This window comes from Mesitornis unicolor, unplaced genomic scaffold (genome assembly GCF_000695765.1).
Source record: "Mesitornis unicolor isolate BGI_N332 unplaced genomic scaffold, ASM69576v1 scaffold16883, whole genome shotgun sequence".
Classification (NCBI taxonomy): Eukaryota; Metazoa; Chordata; class Aves; order Mesitornithiformes; family Mesitornithidae; genus Mesitornis; species Mesitornis unicolor.
Window position 1 is genome coordinate 75520 of NW_010175520.1, and position 14116 is coordinate 89635.

Genomic DNA, 14116 nt, shown 5'->3' on the forward strand with positions numbered 1-14116 from the left:
CGCTCCTCTCCAGAGCTGGGCTCACTGTGCGCACACCACCATACCTGATATCTGGGATTACCATTTGTGCTGCAGAGTTTCTAGCTCTGCATCGGAAAAATATTTAAATAAGGATTTCATAGGTGCATATATAACACAGAAAGGTCTCTGAAAACACAGGAAGGAGTCAACCATTGCTCAACTCCCAACAGAACAGAAGCTCTGTGCTGTGGTGGGCTTGGAGCTTCACACAAAGCTCAGCCTCTGGAGATGCTCCCTCTCTTCTGTCAGCGTTGACCAGAAACCCAGCTTCCCAACTTGGAAAAAAACAACCCAAAAAGCCACCAAAACCCAGAGGTTTTATATTTCCCGTCACAGCTTCAGCCACCTGAGCCCTCTGCCTGACAGATTATGTCTAGGGACATAAATTAATAGAATAAAGCGGTAAAAAACCCTGCTGTAATAAAGGCCTATAGTTCTCATTTCCAGTTAAACCAGGTGGGTTGACTTTTACACTGGTTTGGTGAACATGGCTCAGGTTTGGTTTAGGTTTTCACTAAACATTACAAGAGAATGCTGCTGTTCCTTTCAGAGCAGAGTAAATAATCATATGCAGAGGGAGTATTATTTTTTCATCTTTCAAAACAAACATAGTCTACATGCCCTGGAAATCTAACAAGTCACAACTTGGCTGCACTATCTCATCCCTTTCAATGAAAGGGGAATGAGGATTTCTTTAGAACAGGGAGGGAACACGATGATCCTTGAGTCTTTAAAGCCTGGGTTACATATCTGGCTCCTTGCATGATTAATATTCAAATAATTTTGAGTTAATAAATAATGGAAGTTGGACTTGAGCTGTTTCATAACTCAGCCTCAAATCATTAACAGACTGATAGAGCTAGAAGAACCTCAGAAAAAAGACAAAAAGAATAAATGAAGAGTTCCTGTTGTATCTTTCCAGCACACAAGGAGAATAAGCGGGCTGGCCATGGCAAGACCCTACAGGCATGCTGGAATTCAGTGGCAGTGTTTTGATAACCACTACAGGATATAGATGAGCTCACAACAGAGTTCTCTGCTTTATACCGAGAAGGAAAACACCCAATGCTGTTTGCAATCAGCTGGTTTTGGACAATTTCAGACCATTAACTCTGAACACAAAGTTATTGCACTTTCTGAGCCAGACACCGCAATTCAAAGGTATCCCTTCCTTGACATTACAAATATTGTCAGGATTGCACTGATAACCACAACAAATGAAAGAATTTATAGCAACTGGATTGACCCTGCAAAGAGCCTCCCATTCTTTAGCAAGACGACAGGCTGTCATCACACCAAAGTGCCAGCAGCAGCACTTGTGTGCCAGGACGGGTTTCACAGCCATCACTGATGAAACAGAAACCAGAAACAGATGATGAGCTCCCATCCAAGTATGTGACACAGGCATCCACTGCAATGCCTTGGTACCCATCATGAGCCATAACCCCTCACACACAGCACCTGGTGAATTTTGGGTGCCAGAAATAGAAGCAGAACCAATGTTTACAGCAGCACATGAGCTAAAGGCTTTAGTATTGGACATAACTTGAAAACTAGAACTTCCTAAGCACTGACCTTTGCTGGTGTGGAAAGCAGCTTGCAGATATCACTGTCTTCACCCGCAGAGCTACTGGTACAGGAGCAGGTCTTCTGTCAGAGCCTGAAACACAGTTAGTCACGCATTGCATGCTGGCACGGATTATACACACCCATTAAGTCATCCATGTGACATTATAGAGCTTTATAAAGTCATACAAGGATTTTCATTGCCTAGAGCTATAAAATATTATGAAGAGCAAAACCAGAAGAGAACTGCCCTGTCCAAAACAGCTGCACTCATATAACTCCTCACTCTCATCAGAGCTCAGCCAGGAGTAAAATCACAACCTCCCCACCAATTTACACCGTACTTCTAAGCACTAAGTCCTCCCCTCTCAACATTTCTAGACTGGTATTTTCCTCAAACACAAAACCTCCCAGAACCCACCCAAACAAGAACCAGCACCTTCCTATCACATCCTTTTATGCTCAGGTGCCTCCTCTGCAATGCTCACTTGAGGGTCATGTGGCTGTGGCACCTGACTCCCATTCCCAATAAGCTAATGAGTTTTCTTTAATTACTTCTTTCTTATGGCAGTTAAGTGGCAATGTGGGCTGCCCCCTATTTTCTGTTCCTTTAAAAATTATCAGTCTAATGCTCTCCACAATCAAAAGCTAAAAACTGAAGTTTTGGGGAAGCTTCAGGTGTTAATTCTGACCTGCAGCTATCGCTGTCATTGCAATGACCATGCCCAAACCCATCAGTTATTGCTTTTGTTACTTCCACACCTGCCTTTGTCTTGTGTACAAATGATTTGATTAGTAAAGGCTTGTATGAATGTTTGAGAGGGGACAATGACTGTGTCCAAATTTTCCCCATTCTCCTCATCCTAGCACGCCCCAAATTATAAAGCAAACTTCAACAATGTCTCTAACTCCAATATATTTCACATCACAGCCGTCTGTACGGAAGCCTACACTTTCTCCACAAACTCAGCGAAGAAACAGGAAGCTCTGCTCCACAGAGCCCTCAAGTCACATCATGAACACATGAACCTTATACAAAAAATCTACCAGTGATCAGACTGAGTTTAATTTCTGATGAACGCAATGCACATGAGGCATTATTTTCCTGACTTTGCTGCAGTACCTGGCACTGTGCAAGGAAATGATGAGGTGTCCCTAGCACGGGTCTGCAGCACTCCCTGAGCCCTGGGGAACGTGCCTGTGTGTTACTGAACCCAGGGCATCTGGGAGGCTGTCGGTGCTCCCTACCCCACTGTCAGACTTTCAAACCTCTTTTTCCTCAGAATGTCACCTTCTGAACATTTACACAGCTCCACCTCCTCAGATGCTCCGGGCACACACAAGTCTCTGGCAAATTTTGGAGAAGAGCTCAGCAGCAATTTTGCTCTCTGTAAACTGCAAGATGTGTTTGAAAAGAAAGTTTGAAGGGAACTGCACTTCAGGACTGCCACCGTTATACAGTGAACTATATAACTGCAGTGTAACGTACCACTAAACTAAGATAAATGTTCCTGCTTCAGAGCCATTGAAGCTGAGTCATAATTACAAAGCAAAATCCTCCTAATGGTAAATTACCTTAATGCTAGGCTGGCTATGGGTTAAAGAACACTCATGTGATTGTCTACGCAGACACTTTAGTGGTCAGAAAAAAGGTACTCCAGTTTTCTACGTATCATTCTCTTCACACCCACCAACAGAAAGAACAAATTTTGCTTTGGGGCAATTTTTGCACTTAGGAAGGAATGGCAGCCCATGGTAGTCAGTGTTACTAGAACTGAAAAACGTCAAGAGAATGTAAGGATAAGAGAGAATGTGAAAACTGGATTTAGCAGGGATTTCACCAAGACTGAGATTATAAAGCAATTTTAGTAAAGAATGTGTGACACAAAACTATGCAATATCTCCACCATATTTTACATGACTGTAATTTACTGGATCAAGTTTTCTGATGGCATAAAATGATGCAAGTCTTCAAAACAAAGGAAAATAATCTTTTAGTGCATATACCATCCTTAGAGGACCCCTAGAAAGAGCTTGGCTCCTTGGCTCCTGTTCTTGTATCATGTTCCCAAATAAAGAGTACGAAGAGAACATGGGCACTTACTCCACCTCATCTATTCTAGCAGTCGCCCTAGAAAAGAATCAGATTTTCTTAAGGAGCCATTGCACACCAGAGCTGCTCCTGTACTGATGAGGCCATAATCTGTCACTGCAGCAAAGCCCACTGCAGTGGGTTTCACTTACACACATAACTCTTTGTGCACTAGAAATGTTGAGGCTGAACAGAGATGGTACTCTCCAGGTTTTGCTCTGCGCTTGTGAAGTGAGGAGGCAGAGGGCGGTGGGCATGGAGGGGATGTGCAGCCGTGGCAGCCTGTCCCTGGCTGCGCAGCCCACACTCCTTGGCTCGCAGCGGCTGCACGGCACAGACGGTCCTCACATCGTGTCCCGGTGCCTCTGCATGGGGTGTGCTCGTTCACTGCAAGCTGCTGAGCACAAGTAACTCCAGTGATACATCGAACTGCTGTGAAGCTGGCATAAAAACCGGGGTATCTGAGACTTGTAACCATTTCTGTAATTAATATTGACTGCCCAAGTAAGTAACATCCCTGAAGTGCATCATAAAAACTGTTCAGAGAGAGAACTGACTTTTAAATTTCTGTTCTGCATCAGGTATCTAAACAGGCAGTAGAGCAGATGATCTACAAGCCTCTGTGGCATTTATTTATTAATTTGCTTTTGAAAATCTCACATGAGCACAGAGAGCACTGCAAAGGGGAGAATGCAAAGCAAAACAGATGGGGCTGGCTGAGTGAGGCTCTTCCTCAGGTCTGGCGGTATGAAGAGACCTCTGTGACCCCTCAGTTCTCCCTGAAAAAGTGCACTCTCTGGCACTGCAACTCTCCTCGAGGCTGCTCACTCTTCTTGCTGAAATCACCCCACAGACACCAAATGCTTGCTCCTGGCCCTCCTGCGTTTCCATTGCCGTATCAAATAACTCCTGTGAGCGTTCAGCTATCCAGCCTCGTTTCCCAAGGGTAAATACATTTCTGTACTCACTGTGTCATACACATACTCTTCTCCGAGTGTCTGCTTGCATGGATCACATTTTTCTTCTTATTCAGATACCCAAGATACTTTTCTGAGTAGGGACTTCGAGCACAGTGCGTGCTATGGGGGACAGTTACGTGTTGGCTCGATGGCAGAGGCGGTGGCATTTCAGCTGCGCTGGATGAAACAATAGTGTCTCTAACTCTGAAGGGCTGAATCTCCTCTCAGTGCTTGGCTAACGTATTTACAGCCTACACTAGGTTTTATGGGCGTTAACAAGGCGAAAATTTGTTCTTATTGTTGAGGACATCTGAATGTCTTTCTGATCTAGAAGTGCTTCGGAAAAACAAAGCCAGATGAGAACAGAGGCATATACAACACAGCAGTATGTAAAATCACTATCTGATCTGGACTGTGAGCTCTGTTCCTGTGTAACACAACGTAAACAAGTCAATATCTGCGTAGGAGATGCTGAAATTCTGGAAAGATCTTTCCCTGCGCGGTTGTTGGGAGGGTGTGTCTTCCAGTTTGGAATTTGATCCATCTGAAGCTGTCATCCTCAGCCCTGCGGGCCATGCCTTGCTTCCAGCCAGTACACATGTCCCTGCAGGTGCAGAATCTGAACTGGCTGCCCACTGGAAATGCAAATTCAGCCTCTGGGACAGCCTTGTCCCAGTTTCCACAGCGCGTGTCGCACCGAGAAAATGTGCCACGCTTGCAGGAGGCAATCCTCACTGCAGGAAGCCATGGGCTGCTGCCGAGGAAGGCAGTCTGCAGCAAGAGGATGTTCAACCAGCTAAAAAGCTTTAGAGAAACACGAGTGTCTCTAGGGCGGTATGCTCGCCCAGGTCTGCAGAAAGCACAGGTTCTGACAGGTGCAGGAATGGAAGCAATTCCAGGTGTGAAATTTTATGCACAAGTTATTGCAGAAACAGGAACCACATCTGAGCAGTAAATGTCCAGCTGTCACTTGGAGGCATATGAACCGGGAGCTGAACGCTCCTCTCCCAGAGCACCTGGGAGCTGCTCTGATCCTCCTTGGCGCCTGTGCGCTTCTGCCAGCTCAGCAGTGATGTGAGAGTCAGCACTGAGTTTTCATGCTTTCATTTACAGCAAGAAATTTCAGCATGTCAGATGGCTCTGTGAAAAACTAAGGAATAGAAATGCCCTGAAGTTGAAGACTCGCAGATCAATGACCATTTTCACAAGACCGATGTGAAAGGTCAAGCCTGGCACCGCTCTCTTGACATATAACAGATATGCACTTAAATGACAACGTTTTCCAGGAGGCACAGCCCTTTGTGTCTGCTGTTGACAGACAGCTGCCTTGCTTACCTGAAATGCCATCCAAGGTGACATTCTCCTGGGGTGGGATCCCTCAGCTTCCTCTGCTTCCCAACGATGAGCAAGGCCCTGCCAGGCACAGGATGTGCTTTCTCCCACTGTAACAGAGTTCATATGGCACTGACACACACATAACTCCATGCTGTAAAATGAAAAGTAAGATCTCTTTTGGTGTCTGCACTCTGAGGGCACCAATTCACCTTAACGATCCTGATTTTTTCTTGACTCTTTAGGCAATACATATTTCTAATTACACATTTGTTAACCATTGCCCTGGTCCCTAAAGAAGTGAGAAAAACCACCATATAGAAACACTGATACTATTATACCTAATTGCAGTTAGCAACAGCCTAATTCAGGAGCACACCCGGGAACCTGTGCAGTGCCTGCCCTGGCTCCAGACACCGCAGCTGCAGGGGGGTAGTGCCACCAGGTGGTGCGGCCCCAAGGAGCGCTCTGCTGGGCATGGCAGAAGTTGGTGTTTAACTTGGGGAAGCTTAAATAAACTCACTTTCCCACTGGTAGGGGGCGGTGTCAGACCTGTCGGTGTTTGTGTATGGGAGTTACCACTTGTGAGAGAGCTTTATTGACTCTGGGGTGCAGAAAAACTGTTACATTTATGCTGAGAAGATTTTAACTCGTCCTCTAAAACTCCTCACAGACATACAATATAAATATGGCACAGCTTGTATCAAGCAGGTCTCCCGTCAGAGAACTTTTAATTGCATTTAATGATATGTGAACACCATTAAGGATAACCGTGGGGAATGACTTCAGTCCCAGCACAGCGGTAGCTTCCAGGGCGAAAGCAAACTGTTCTTGTACACGAGTGATGGTCAGCTGGAGTGAACCCGATGTGCGTGAAAAGCACAGGGCCAGACATACGGATTCTGGACTTGGCGTGAAGCTGCCTGGACTTGCTTTTTAAGTGCCTCTGAATACTAACGGCAAGCGCTGAGCACTCGGTGCCAAGCGGCTGCTGTATCAGACGTGGCCTCCAGGTGGAAGTGTGGCCCCTGCCTGGACCCAGCTTGAGGATGAAGCGATCCCCAGGAGAGCTCCCTCGTTGCTCTTCCTGCAGAAATGCCTGCAGCCACTGCAGCTTCATGGCTTGGACCTGCTTGCCCTGTTGTTATTTAACAGAAAAAATGGTGGGGCACGAAACTCAGAGTGGGCTCCTGGGAGCGGGATGCTTCATGCATAGGCACTGCTGCCTTACCAGTCCTTCATGTACCTCCTGGCTAAAAGACACATGGGGGAAAGCTTGACTTCCTAATTAGACGGCTTTAAGAAGCACTGTAATTACATTTTATTGTCCTGCGTTTTACTGTGGTGACCTGGGGCAGAGAAGAGGGAGGGAAGAATAAAAATGCAGGGAAGGAGGGGATGAACTTAAATACATGTCTGTCATCCAGTCCCCACAGTACAACAGCAACAGCTGACTCCACTTAAAAAGATGTACTTGGCGTTTCCCTACCATGGGTGCCTGTGCTCAGTCTGAGGCTGCAGGAGCAGATGTGGAAGAGAAAACGAGTCCATCCTCAGGGACATCGGGGTATCTTCCTGGACAAGAAATAAGAGCAGAAAAAGCACGTCAGATGTCTGGTTTGGGTTATAAGCTTTACCATGGTTCACTGAGAAAAAAAGGTAGCTGGTCCTGGACAAAGAAGCTGAAATGATACCACAGCCTCCTGCTTGCTTGAAGTTGTTAGTGTAAGACTTGCAAAAGTGAAATCCCCATATTCTTAGCAAAGCCAAGTGTTATTAAAGCTGTGGATGTAGTTTTTCATCCTGGCTGCTGCTCTCACTACATGGACAGCAAATAAAATCTTGATGTGGAAGGAATGCAGTGGCACTGGGGTAAGAGGGCTCTGTTGAGGGGAATCCTCCTGGGATGAGACCCTCGCTGTTCTATTGGACACTGTTTTCACTGAAGCTGCTCAATGACACGTCTCATTAATAAACATAAACCCCTCACCAGTTACAACCCCTATGGATAACCTGACAATTTCCAGCACCAGGCAGATGTGCCCCAAACCAGCACAGCAAAACACTACAGGCACAGCCTCCAGAGCAGACGTGACCATACAGTGCAGCACTTGTGTTCAAAAGAGAAGGCCCAGGCACTCAGCAGCTCGCTATTTCCTGGGTGGTTGGTGTCTGCACGCACCAACGTGTTGCTGCATGTTACTTTCAAGGTAGGATCATAAATGGTGCTGTTTCTCATAAATTAAAATGTGAGCACCTCTTTGTCACCAGTTCAGAAAATCACATGGGCATCAGGTTATTCTATTCCTGTTCAAAGCAACCCTCAAGAACACACTTTAGGTCCTTGTTTGGATGCTGTAGTGGGGCAGAACCTTAAAATACACCGGAAAGCTTTCAAATAGGCAGTTCAGTAGATACAGGAGAGGCCAGTGTTTCATTTTAGGTGCTTTTCTACATTTCTCTTGCATTTCACTGACAACACTTCTGGTGCAATCAAAGTGCCCTGCCAATGTATTATCACATCTTGTTCAAAAATAAATACCAGACTAAAACACAGGGGAAAACACTTAAAGTCATTGGTTTCTGATTTCTGAGCTTGATTTTGTTGAAGTAAAAGATTCCAATGGACTGTAATGATCATGTAATGAAGTTCATCGTGTTCTCATCCATGTCACACCTACTGAAACAGAACAACTGAACTTCTGAATTAAAAAGATGGGTGAACCGTGCACATGTAAAAGGAATTTGTGGCACAGAAATGGTCGTGCTGGTGGGACTTAGGTGTAGCCACAGGACAGTCAAACAGTTCTTTGATGCCTGTGGTGCATACCAGAAGAAAATCCTGGTAGTGTCTGCAACTGCAGCGATCTTGTTAAGGCATGTGAGATGGGGAAAAAATCCTCAAGTTACACAAGTGAAAAGTGTGATAGGGAAATGATCTCAGTGATTTCAGTGGGGTGAATAAGACCTTTGCAATCCCCAACAATGTATTAGGTCGAGTAAAGCAAAAGAGAAACAAACCATGCGAATCCCACATCAGAAGCGTGACCTGCAGCAGCTCCTGGCAGGAAGCTCAGCTTTCAGCCAGGGTCCATAACTGGTGTTACTGGAAAACAAAGCGGGTTGGGATGAAAACCAGTGCGTCACCTGCACCTGAATTTCCTGGTGCTCAGGTGTGGGCCAGAGCCATAATCACACTTCAATACTTTTTTCTGTGTTAGTTAATTTTTTTTATGAAATGTGACTAGGGTGAAATGCATTGCTTGAATCCACTCCAGGGGATTATAAGGTAGATGTATTGCAAAGAGGAAGAGAGAAAGCCTTTGTTTTTCTGAATTACAGATTCTGTTTCCACTTTAAAAACTGCCTGAAGAGTTAAAGATAAGTTTGCACCCATCATTTGCACGTTTTCAAGCAAAATACACAGCACGAAGGTGATGTTTCTTTCAAAGGTGTTCCAGATCCACACTTTAAAGTACACTTGGTAACTCACAAATGCTATTTTTGCAAACAAAGCAAAGCCAGTTTCACTTACCCTGTCTGAGGTCTGTACCTGCTGTGTCTAAGAACCGTGTCAATACTTTCATCACGTAACCCTGGGCAATCCTCTGCTCCTGCTTTTTAAAGCGTACGTATTCTTTACTAGAATTAAAATATTAATCACCCAGTTGTCAAGGCCTTTAAAGTCCCTTTCCTCCATGCTGTATCCTTCAGTGGGTTTCTTTTCCTGAACCTCTAGAAGAGAGTCATGGTAACTCAAGCACATCTCCTGGGACACCGGCAGCTTCAATGTCTGCAGCTATCTAACTTTTATAGAGGAGAAGTCATGCACAAAGAAATGAATCCTAGATCTTCAGAGGTATTTCATCTGCTCTGGAATGACCTTTGAGGATGACAGTCTCATCTGTGATGAGATCTTTGCAGTTCCTGGCCTAATGGACTATCTCAGATTCCCAAAACTGCACCAAAGCCACAGCTGCACTGGACTCTTCTCAACTCCAGGTTAGTGCTGTAGGCACGTGACTGGCTTTTCTCGGAGTTTATCAGCCTTCCCCATCATGTACATGCAATAAATCTAATTTACTTGCTGCTTCAGCAGTGGTTAGAATCACAAAATCATAGGAAACCAGGTTGGAAGGGACCACAAGGATCATCCAGTCCAACCTCTCAAGGTAAAAGTATTGTTTAAATGAGATGAGGCAGCACCCTGTCCAGGAGACTTCAAACTGACCAGTGTAGGGGAATTCACCCCTTCCCCTGGAGATTGTTCCCCTATCTCATTGATGGATTGTTCCAATGTCTGATTGAGCTCATGGCAAACAAATTTCTTCTGGAGTTCAATGGGAATCCCTCCAGAAGCAACTTGTGTCCATTACCCCTCATCTTCTCCATGGGACTCCTTGTGAAGAGGGAGTTATGAGTTTTCACACAGCAGCAGTGAAAATCAGGCCACTTGCTTATTTATGAAGCCACAGGCAGATTCAAGGGTACAACTTGAAATATCAAAGGCCGTGCTGCTAGCTCGCCCACAGAATGTTAACATCACATCCCATAGCAGACACACACTAGCTAGAAAAAGCGCATGTCTCTGTTTTCTTCTCACCGAGTGATTTCAGATCTTCGGGGTGAGCCTTAGGCAAAATTTCTGCATTCATATACCTGCAGGGGTACAGGAGCTTCATTTCCAGCTCCTGCTCTCAGCTCTGATTCAGACCTCTCTTTGGCTGCATGGGACAAAAGCAAGGAGCTGCTGTTGTGCGAGAGCACCTTGGGGCTGACTCACCGCTACTGTAACTCATTTTTACTGAGTCTACAAAAGCTTGGCTTCAGATCAGCAGCCCATGATTCCAGATACTTGTCAAAAGCTCACTGGTCCCCTTATGGATGAACTTACCAGTGAGTGACACCAGGAACTGAGGCTGAACGGCGGGGAAATGCCTCCTGCTCAGAGCAGAAGTGTCCTCACTGAGCAGAAAGGTTAAAACGCTGATCACTGCTCTTGGGCAGGAAGCTGCCCCACTGCCCCTAGAGAGGGACCACCACTGCATTTCAACATGTCAGTGTCCCCGCTTGCGTGCCACCAGTGCAGAAGTGGCTTCTGACTCGGGACTCCCAGGATGACGCTGTGCAACACAATGAGATTGCGACACGGTGAGGGTATCGTTTTTTTGTCTTGCTGGAACTCATTACCAAGTTCCTGCCTCGAAGTAAAAAAATGACATGGAAATGGCCTTTGGATGTCCCCACAAGGAATGATTCATTGAGAAATGAGCAATGGCCGATGCATGGGCCTGAAAAACAGCAAAGATGCAGTGTACAGACATTGCCTTTTGCAGATACACAGCACGGGGAGACAAATTCAGTGTGAAAGACAAGAGGCATGGCTGTGAGCTACTCACCTTTGGCAACAACTGCTCCTCTGCCTCCAGCCTGCGTGTTTTCGCTGTACCAGAGCAGTCACCACGGTCTGGCTGTGATGCTACAGTTGTGATAAGAGAGATCAAGTAGAAATAATAACAGTATGGTGTGGCTGCCTCTTGAGTAGCACTGATACCCCCACCGGTTTCTGTTGAGATTAAGGGATTCAATATATTATTAGAGATACCCAACTCTTCCTTAATTCACACCCATTGCTGCTAACAGGAAGAGTCGACATGACTGAACTTGCCATGAAATGAAGTAACCTACATGTTAGTAAGGCTTAATAACAAAAGAATCACAGAATCACAAATGTGCTGGGTTGGAAGGGACCTTTAAAGCTACTCCAGTCCAACCCCTGCAGCGAGCAGGAACATTGGTACCAGATCAGGGTGCTCAGACCCCATCAAGCCTGGCCTTGAATATCTCCAGGGATGGGGCCTCCACCACCGCTCTGGGCAACCTGTGCCACTGATTTACCACCCTGATCTTGAAAATCTTTTTCCTAATATCCAACCTATGGTTTTCAGTCTGTGATAAAAATGCCATTGTGTCTTCACAGTAAAATGTGATTTTTAGTATCTTCAAAGGGAAGCAATCCATTCATCTTCTGCACTTGTGCCACCCGGTTTACACTTCTTATTGTCAGCAAATCACAGAAGTACTCAAAAACGCACATGAAAAGCAACTTCTTTGCTCCTATTCCTTCTGCTGCAGCTCCAGCTTTTCATCTGGAACTTCTGTTGTTAAATGATTACCAGAGTGTTTGGCATTTCCTTTCAGACCGCGTTGTGAAAACAGGAGGACATGCACTGGCTTATATGGAATTACAAGAATTCCTTACAGAATGCACTGGGCTGAGTTGAAGACATGACACACAATTTTTAATTAGGAATTTCTTAAACAAGTATCGCAAAACACCAATGAGAAAAGCAGATGATTAAGAGTACACTGTGATACAAAGCTTTGGGCAGGATCTCCCTGTCTGTCACGACACGAGTGTTTATGCCAGAGCAGCAAAGGATGCACCAGCTTTTCTGCTTTGAATGTATGTTTCAGTAGACAGTGCTTCAGAGGTCGATGATAAATTGAGCTCTATCTTGACACTGGGCGTAGAAGACTGAGTATTTCAATGAGGTTGCACAAATATACTCCAGAAATCACATTTATTCCCTTCCTGTCCAATTCTGCACCTGGAAGCTCAAGCCTTATTACCTAAGGGATGTAATAGCAAAGGCTATGAGTTCAAGCGTGGCCTGTAGCTATTCCTCTTCCCACACTTGTAGAGTGTACTTCAAAAACTCAGGCGAAAGGTGAACAGTGACGTTCAAGTCAGCGAGTGCACATCCTGCTCGTTTTGCAACGTGAGCTGGAAGGAAACTGTTTTCAAACTCTGGTTTAGTAACAATTCCCTGATCAAAAATACAGTTACATCTTCCTCGCTGAAGTGCAAACCAAATGCTGATGAAAGAACAACTGCATGGTGTCTCACAGTTGACCACCACCTGTACAGAATGTGATAAACCAGCCGAGCCCCATCACTGCTCCTGGTACACAGAACCGGGCAATGTTATCATCTGCAACACCTGGCAAAGGGAGTTTCATTTTCAGTTGTGGTGGTAGATTCGGTGTCAGCACCAGAAAAAGGTGAAGCGGAGAAGTCTTTGCACTCAGGGCTCTGTTACAAATCAGGCAGGGAATGGTGAGCTTGCAGTGCTGCTCCATTTGTTTCCTCCCAGCCCTGTGAGGAAGCCCTAGGCTCTGAGGTTTGCTCCATCGCACCTGGGTAACTGGAAAGTCAGAGCTGCTTTAGGACCATCTGCAAGATTCCTAGAAAGTACACACTAAGCATGAAGGGGGGAAAATGTCTCAAAGTATCTTAAGTCCTTTAAGACTGGCAAACTGCGGTGGATTTGCTGGAACAGGATTTGGCCAAATGTGTCAAGGAGAACAGTAAAACTAGCACATGTGAGGACAGTCTTTTCAGGAGAGAACATTGCAGACACCGTCAAAGCCAAAAAGTAGAGGCAAGCATAAAGTCTAACTAAGAAGAAGGGGTCCTAGGTCTCTTGCATTTCCCATTTACTCTCTGACAGTCTGTGAGAAACTCTTCTGGAGGACATCTCACTGCCCAAGGAGTTTTTGTGCTCCAAACCTGCAGAAATCATGGCGATTTTGCAGAAGCAATGGAAATCTTCTCTGAAGAACAGGTGTGATTGACGGGATGAACCCTAGGAAAGTCAGTGTGCACTCATGCGTACCACTTCAGAAAGGAAGATGATAAAAGATATGCTGGAACCACAGCTTATAATGACTTTTACCAGCTTCCAAGCTCTCCAGTGGTTATCACACTGAAGAAGAATGGGGAAGGGATGCTGTTTTGTGTGGGTGGTTAAGCATTCAGCTCAGTGACTACCCCCGGTGCATGTCTCACGTTCATAATGGGTGGTTTCCTGGTTAACTGTACTGGGAATGGGCATCTCAGCAGGTTGGGCTTAACAAACAGGCATTGGCACACCTTCAACAAAAAGTGCTGGGGAAGCCCAAAGTCCTTGCTGCAGGTTTATATCCCTCATCTATATCGGAGACTCAGATGTTTGGGCCAGGCACAGACCACAGCTGGTCTGTGTTGACACAGCTGCTTGTGCTAAACTGAAAGTGGGTAATTTCCTATATTCTAATTGCTATTACTTCATAGGAGAGTAAATTAGATCTGGCTGGAAAACAA